The sequence below is a fragment of the Rhinopithecus bieti genome, unplaced genomic scaffold (genome assembly GCF_001698545.2).
Source record: "Rhinopithecus bieti isolate Rb0 unplaced genomic scaffold, ASM169854v2 scaffold_1037, whole genome shotgun sequence".
NCBI classification, from domain to species: Eukaryota; Metazoa; Chordata; class Mammalia; order Primates; family Cercopithecidae; genus Rhinopithecus; species Rhinopithecus bieti.
The window spans coordinates 543,361-551,655 of record NW_016803268.1 but is presented as its reverse complement, the minus strand read 5'-3'; the positions used below and the strand labels follow the sequence as shown (position 1 = coordinate 551,655).

The 8,295-nt window shown below is 53.4% G+C and overlaps 1 protein-coding gene across 3 annotated transcripts in view; it reads left to right on the top strand.

Moving 5' to 3' along the window:
- Positions 1-8,295, top strand: part of SPG7 (SPG7 matrix AAA peptidase subunit, paraplegin) — a 55,981-nt gene that overhangs the window by 29,207 nt on the left and 18,479 nt on the right. The window lies entirely within an intron of this gene.

Here is an 8,295-nt window from a genome sequence, read left to right as displayed (position 1 = left end):
AAAAAAAAAAAAGAAAAGAAAAGAAAGAAGCACAACTTTTAATTTAAAAAACATCAAGGCAATAGTAAAATCGTAAGTAGGAATAGAAGTGGTATGTCAGATGTAATCTTTTTATTTTTTTGAGATGGAGTCTCACTCTTGTTGCCCAGGGTAAAGTACATGGCACGATCTCGGCTCACCGCAACCTCCGCCTCCCAGGTTCAAGCGATTCTCCTGCCTCAGTCTCCCAAGTAGCTGGGATTACAGGCACGTGCCACCATACCCAAACACTAATTTTTGTATTTTTAGTGGAGATGAGGTTTCACCATGTTGGCCAGGCTGGTCTTCAACTCTTGACCTGAGGCGGTCGGCCTGCCGCAGCTTCCCAAAGTGCTGAGATCACAGGCATGAGCCTCGGCACCCAGCCTTTTTTTGCATTATTACTGTGTTTTAGGGGCTTTCCAGCAAAACCCAGAAAGACTGCTAGACAGGTTCTGGAGGAGCTGTGCCGCTCATGTTTTTAGGTCTGTAATGAGTCTGTCTGATTGTGCCGCCACGCCTCCCTGTGGTAATGAGTCTGTCTGATTGTGCCGCCACACCTCTCCCTGTGTCCCCGGAGAAGGTGAGACTGGTTAGAGGGCTGAGCAGAGCATCGGCGCGCTGCACTGCGTCGAGGGAGGCACCCCACATGTTGTGACCCCTTGAAGATGACTTCTGGTCTGGCTTTGACAATTTTTTTTTTTTAATGGAGCTGACCCAGTAAAGGTGACCTGGAATTATTTTTCTCCTGAGCTACTTTTGCAAGATTATTATTATTTTTTTAATGTGGATATTGTTGTGGTAAAATATTCAGATAGCCAAGCTTGGTGGTGCGTGCCTGTGTTCCCGGCTGTTTGGGAGGCAGAGGCAGAATGTGTGCTGGAGCCCGAGCTCGGTGGTGCACGCTTGTGTTCCCGGCTGTTTGGGAGCCGGAGGCAGAAGGTGCTGGAGCCCGAGCTCGGTGGTGTGCTGTGCGATTGTCTTGCCTGTGAACAGCCTCTGCATTGCAGCCTGGATAACACAGTGAGACCCTGTCTCTAAAAAAAATTAAAAAAATACATTCACATAAATTTACCATTTTAATCATTCTGAAGTTCATGAGCATTAAGTACATTCGCCTGTTGAGCAACCGCCACCACCGTGTGTGTCCAGAACTTTCTCTTCAAACCAAAAACCTGGCCCCATTGATCCCTCCTCATTCTCCATCCTCAGCCCCTTGCAGCCTGTGTCCCGCTGTCTGTCTCTGAGTGACTGTCGTAGGGACCTCATAGAACGGGAGTCCTGCGGTATCTGTCCTTTGCTCTCCGCCTTCTTTCATGCACATAACATCTCCAGGGGCCGTCGGTGCTGGGCACGTGTCAGGATTTCCTTCCTCCTTGAGGCTGAATAATGCTGCCTGGTGTGTAGAAGCTGCCTCTTGTTTATTCGCCTGTTGGTGGACACATGGGCTGTTGTGAATTGGGCTGCGTTTACATAAGTACAAGCATCTTTTTGAAGTCTCTGCTTTTTTTTTTTTTTTGAGACGGAGTCTCGCTCTGTCGCCCAGGCTGGGGGTGCAGTGGCCGGATCTCAGCTCACTGCAAGCTCCGCCTCGGGTTTATGCCATTCTCCTGCCTCAGCCTCCCGAGTAGCTGGGACTACAGGCGCCTGCCACCTCGCCCGGCTAGTTTTTTGTATTTTTTAGTAGAGATGGGGTTTCACCTTGCTAGCCAGGATGGTCTCGATCTCCTGACCTCGTGATCTGCCCGTCTTGGCCTCCCAAAGTGCTGGGATTACAGGCTTGAGCCACCGCGCCCGGCTGAAGTCTCTGCTTTGTAAGATTTATTTTTAATCAGAATTCTAGTTACATTTTAGGTATTGTAGATGAGGGAGACTTTTTTTCCCCAAGTGATCTGGCTCCAAGAGAACTGTTGACTTGCTGTTTTCTTTGTTGCTGCTTGGAGTCGTGTGTCTTAGCGCCTGCACAGCCCAGTTTTGACCACTCAGCTAACGGGGGCACTTGCTTCACCTCTCATTGCGAAATCACTTTAGACTTACAGAAGCGTTGCCACGGTAGTTGGAGTGTTCTTTGATGCCTTCCTGCGAGCTCCCCGAAGGCTGACCATGACGTATGTGGTGTGCAGGTTTGGACCAGGCCACGGTGTACGTGACTGCCCCCCAGACCCATCCACGGGTACTTCCGACCCCCAGGCCATGGCGTCTGTGACTGCCCCCCACACCCATCCACAGGTGCTTCCGCTCCCCGACGTGGATGTTCGGTCTCCTTGGTCTCTTCCTGTCCTGTGTCATTTCTTGGTCTTGTTTTTTGAGACAGCGTCTGGCTGTGTTGCCCAGGTTGGTCTTGAACTCCTTGACTCAAATGATCCTCCTGCCTCAGCCTCCCGAGTAGCTGGGATTACAGGCAGACTCCACTGTTTCTTGGTGTTTGTCTTTGGTGACTGTGACACTCTGTACAGGCCAGTGACATTCAGGAATGTCAGTCTCTGGAGCTGTGACATGTCCTCATGGTCAGGTCGAGCAGTGCATTTGGCCGGATCAGTGCAGCAGTGCTGTGTGCCTTGCGGTTTACAGTGTCACTGCACCTGTCGCTGGCTGTGGACTCTGCTGAGGGCTTTGGCCCTGGGCTGGCGTGCATCTCTTCTGGGTGCTCCGCGTTCTGTACGCTGGCACCTGTCTCTTCTGGGTGCCCCGCGTGCCCTGGGCTGGCGCCCGTCTCTCCTAGGTGCCCTGCATTCCCATCTGCCTCTGGGCTGCTGTGAAGTCAGATGGACTGATGCCCACAGAAGTGCTCTGTAGGCTCTGAAAGCTCCGAGGGTAGAGGATGAAAGTGAGATTCCCGACAGTGTGCAGGACTCAGCGGCGTTGCTACAGCATTTGCGGAGAATGCTTCACCCTCTCCTGCTGCTTGTCCCCCGTATCTGCAGTCGTCTCTCAACACGCTTGTTCAGGAACTAATGCGTGAGCAACCGAGACCTGAACGGCCGCCTTCTGCACACACAGCAAGTGGTCATGGGAGTCGAGTTTTCAGAGAACAGAATGTCTTCAGAGATGTGGGGTGAACAGTTCAGATTCTGCGATGTCTGAAGTGTCACTAAGGAGAGACACCTCAGAGATGGGTCCCTGGGAGGTCCAGAGACCCCACCACCTCTGCTGGGGCAGCTGGCCCTGCACCTCAAGTGGAGATCACCATACATTTTAGAGGCCTCTGGAGCCTCCAGGCTCGCTGCACTGCTTCTCTGTGAAGCTTTTTTATGTGGCCTCTTTGGTGCTGTGTGGCCTTTGATGTGGCTCTGACCATTGCTTCTGGAGGCTGCTCAAGGATGAGTGGGTGGTTTAGGTTTTGAAGAAATCTGCAGGACACCTTGGGTTCTGGCCACAGAGTCTTAAGACTCTCTACAGTTTGGGTGAGGCGGATGGCTGTGCTGTGCGGGCGCAGCGTGAACACCGAGGTCTTCGTCCTGTGAGTCTGCGGCCTTCTCCGTGTTGACCAGGTGCCCTCCCAGGGGACCATGAGGAGGCTCAGAGGAGAGGCCCCCGCCCGCTCCTGCCTCACGGAGCCCACAGGGCCACCGAGGGCAATGTCGTTCGCTCTGCTGGGGTTGCCTTTCGCACTGAAGACAGAGACCACCTTTTTGAGTGACTTGAGCCCAAAGGCAAGCATATATCAAATGACCTTTTCCACATAACCTCTCTGTGCTATCATAAGAAGAGCTGCTTCCGCCCCCGGATTTGCTGAGGCCTGGGAATCCGCTGACTGAAGGCCTCTTGTTGAGTTGTGCCAGCTCTGAACAAGTCCCTTTATGCAGAGCCACAGCTGTGCACTCAGCCCCACCGAGGCCCCAGGCCAGGCTTTGTTGCTTCTGTTCAGGGAAGTGCGCGGGATGGGGCGGGTGCTGATCCGGTCGTGGGAAAATCTCGCTGGGGAAGAGAAAAGCCCCAGCCTTGTTGGTTATGTCAGCCGGTCCGTGGCGGTGTCCTGTGGACCCCAGACCCCCCTGGGAAGGGTGTAAGTCAGAGAGCACTGGAGGCTCCACTGGCTATGGACGTCCAGTTCCCGGCTCCTGTGCTAGAAAGCAGTGATGGGGAGCGTCAGCACTGACCACATGTGGGAGCCGCAGACGCCTAGTAGTTCACACAGGCCTCCCTTCAACATAGTCATCCCCTGGTGGCAGAAGCCGAGCCCTAACATGCAGCCACACACGGAAAATGCTGCTATAAACATTTTATGCTTTGACTTTTTGTTCTGCAGAGACAGGGTCTCGTTCTGTCACCCAGGCTGGAGTGTGGTGCCACCATCATAGCTCACTGCAGCCTCCGCCTCCTGCCTCAGCTTCCCGAGTAGCTGGGACTCGAGGCTTCAGCCACCTTGCCAGCCTCTGTTTTTTCAGTCTGTGAAAAATAAAGTCATCAGCACGTGCACCTGGCAGTGGTTACCGTGGGCTCTTTCAGGTCCAGGCTCCCAGTGTCCGGGCAGTGAATGAGGTCCTGGGAAGCCGGGGTCCTGGTCCTGGTCCCAGTGTGACCCGGGGATATCCCTACCTCTGTCCTTAATGTGGCAGTGCATGTATCAAGCACAGAGCCTTGGACTGCCTGCCAGGTGGGTAGATGGGCGCTGGCAGAGGGAGAAGCTGAGGCCCAGCAGGAGCCGGCCGTCTGACTCACAAGTCACACTCGCCGACTGCCCCTGTACTCCTGTGGGAATTGTAAGCACTGCTGAGCCCTGGGTGGCGCTGGTGTGACCAGGCTGGAGCGCAGAGAACCGCACTGGGGGTTCGGGTGTGTTCTTCAGCTCAGAAGCGTGGGCTCTGCCGGGAGCGGGATGGGGATGCGGCTTCTTTCCCTATTTTAGACGTCGGGTTGGAAGGGTGCACTCAGGTAGGAGCAGCTGCTCTGGGTTGGGCGTTTCGTGCTGTCCTGGTGTGTTGAGACATCCCTCAAAGCACCAGTACCCTCCACCCCGACATAGCCGGGGCATCCGCTGTCACCTGCTCTATGTGGAAGTCCTGTTGGTAAAATCTTGATAGGAGCCGTTTAGAGAACACTGGGGGAAATTCTGCCAGGCTCAAGCCAGAATGGACAGTGAGCCTGGGGCACGGATGGACAGGAGGAGGCCTGGACTTCTGGGCTCCCCAGGTGGGGAGGGGCCGGCAGTGTGACTTACTCCCACTTGAGTCAGCTCTTGGGCGCTTGCTCGTGGCCCAGAGGTGATGTTGCTGTCCTGCCCTCTGTCCTCTCAGAGGAAGTGGGGGCTGGTTCAGGGGTCTCAGCCTCTGAGCGGGAGAGCGGGGTCAGGTCTAGCTTCTGTCTGCGGCTTGCACCCCGTGGTGCCGCCTCTGCCTGCCCTGCTGTCCTCCACATGCGCCTCCAACAGGGAATGGAAGGAGCCTCTGACCCAGAAACATCCCCAAAACTGTCAGGTCCTGCACAAGTTGGGGGCCTCTCAGGGGACCTGTCTGGGGCCCTCTGGGAAGTGAGGCTGTGGCAGCCGGTCCTTTATCCTCAGAGCTTGGTTGCTTGTGTTTTTGGACAATGTCTTAGGTCCCAGGGATGGTGGACCGGCAGGCAGCCCCGAGCACTGAGGATACTGTGGGAAACCCAGGCAGGAGCTAAGGGGTGGAGCTCAGGGCTAGGGGGCACAGATCTTGAGGCCCGAGGGTGCATCTTCTCAGCGGGTGTCTTGACTGAGCTCTGAGTGTTTTCCAGGGCTCTGAACACAGCCCTTTTTTGGACATGTGGTTTACTTACTCTCTCTCCAGCTGTCCGTTGTCTTTTCACCCTCTAATGGGGAACAGCAAAAGCTGTTCATTTTGTTAAAGTTCAGTTTATCAATTTTTGCTTTTATAGATCTTGTTTTTACTGTGAAATCTAAGAACTGTTTTCCTGCCAGGTGTGATGGCTCACGCCTGTAATCCTAGCACTTTGGGAGGCCTACGTGGGTGGATCACCTGAGGTCAAGAGTTCAAGACCAGCCTGACCAATATGGTGAAACCCCATCTCTTCTAAAAATACAAAATTAGCCGGGCATGGTGGCAGGCGCCTGTAATCCCAGCTACTTGGGAGGCTGAGGCAGGAGAACTGCTTGAACCCGGGAGGCAGAGGTTGCAGTGAGCTGAGATGGCACCATTGCACTCTAGTCTGGGCAAAAAGAGTGAAACTCTGTCTCAAACAAACAAACAATAAAAAGGAACTGTTTGCCTATTCCTAGATCCTAAAGATTTTCTCCTGTAGGTTTCTTTTTTCTTTTCTGTGAGACAGAGAGTCTTGCTCTGTCACCCAGGCTGGAGTGCAGTGGTTGATCTCAGCTCACTGCACCTCCGCCTCCGGGACTCAAGCCATCCTCCCACCTCAGCCTTCTGAGTAGCTGGGACCACAGGTGTGTGCACCAACATGTCCAGCTAATTAAAAAAAAAATTGGTGTGCAGCTGGGGTCCCACCTTGTTGCCCAGCCTGCGCTTGAACTCCTGGTTCCAATGATCTTTTCACCTCAGCTCTTCAAAGTGTTGGTAATACAGGTGTGAGCCCCCATGCCTGGCCGCTCGTAGGTTTCTTATAGAAGTTTTAGATATAATCCATGATCTTAAGTTAACATCTACATGAAGTGGGAGGTTTGGTCAGGTTCATTTTATGCCTGTGGAAAAGTGCTCCAGCCCCACTGGTCTGAAACGCTGTCTTCTCTCCACCAAATTGTGCTTGCACCTTTGCCAGAGCTCAGGTGGGCGTGGGGGGTCTGTGCTGGCTCTGAGTCTGCCCTTCCACACACACCTGGTGTCTCGCTTACGTGAGACTTGATTCCTCCCACTTTGTTCTTTACCAGAATTGTTTCAGCGATTCCTTTGCCTTTTCCTGTAATTTTTAGAACAAGCTTGTTCCTATCTACCAAAGTATAAAGTATCTTGCCGGGATGTTGATAGGAACACACACCTCATAGGAGAGCTAGAGTAAAGAGCAGTGACTGGCTGTGATCTGGGCCATACATGTGATCCCAGCACTTTGCAGGGCTGAGTTGGAAGGATTACTTGAGCCCGGGAGTTTGAGACCAGCCTGAGCAACATAGTGAGATTCTGTCTCTAAAAAAATATAAAAATTAATGGCCGGGCGCGGTGGCTCAAGCCTGTAATCCCAGCACTTTGGGAGGCCCAGACGGGTGGATCACGAGGTCAGGAGATCGAGACCATCCTGGCTAACACGGTGAAACCCTGTCTCTACTAAAAAATACAAAAAACTAGCCGGGTGAGGTGGCGGGAGCCTGTAGTCCCAGCTACTCGGGAGGCTGAGGCAGGAGAATGGCGTGAACCTGGGAGGCGGAGGTTGCAGTGAGCCAAGATCGTGCCACTGCACTCCAGCCTGGGCGACAGAGCGAGACTCCATCTCAAAAAAAAAAAAACCGAAACGTGTGCCCACCACATGACCCCATGTCCACCCTCCTGGGTGCTTATCCCAGGGAAACAAAGAGTTAGGCTCACACGAAATGCCTGCACGCCGACACTGCCTGGGCGCCGATGCTCGTTTACCTGTAATAACTGAAACCTGGAAGTGACCCAGGTGCCATTCAGTGGCAGAGAGCTGATACTGGTATACCCTTATCATGGTGTTCTGCATAGCAGTAGAAGGAAACTTTCTTCCTGCAGCAACAAGGAAATGACGCCAAGTGAGAAGAGCCAGGCTTAGTATCGTGTGACTCCACTTGTACAAAATTGTCAAAATAACAAAATTCTGGGGATGGAGAACAGGTTAGTGGTTGTCAGCAGTTAGGGGAGGCCTGCAGGGAGGAGGGAGGCCTCTGAGGAGGGCAGTTCTGTGTCGTGATGGGAGACGTTGGTTACACGAACGTGCATGTGACGCAAGTGTCCATCTATGTGGAGCACACAGGTGAGAGCATGTAGGAGTGGGGGTGTCTGAGCGAGGGCCTGGCGTTTCCATGTCAGTCTCCTGGCTTTGCCTTTGTTTTGCAGCTACTGAACGTGCAGCTCCTGGGGGACCTGGGCCAAAGGACAGCTCTGTGCTGTGTTTTTTGCAATTTGTTGTGTATCTATTACTGTTAGAATACAAAACTTAAAAAGCCAAACGAGGGATCCAGTCCCAGGAAGTCCGTATCCTGACACCGCATGTCCCTGACACACAGCAGCCCAGGGGGAGCATGTGTCCCGCAGGGTGGCCTTGCCAGACTCTGCTGAAGGCCGAGCTGTGCTTGAACCAGGCGCCGCCCCCTCTAGGGAGCTCGCACTGCACCTCCCTGGCCTGGTTGCTGTTTTCTTTTTTTCTTTTTTTCCCTTTTTT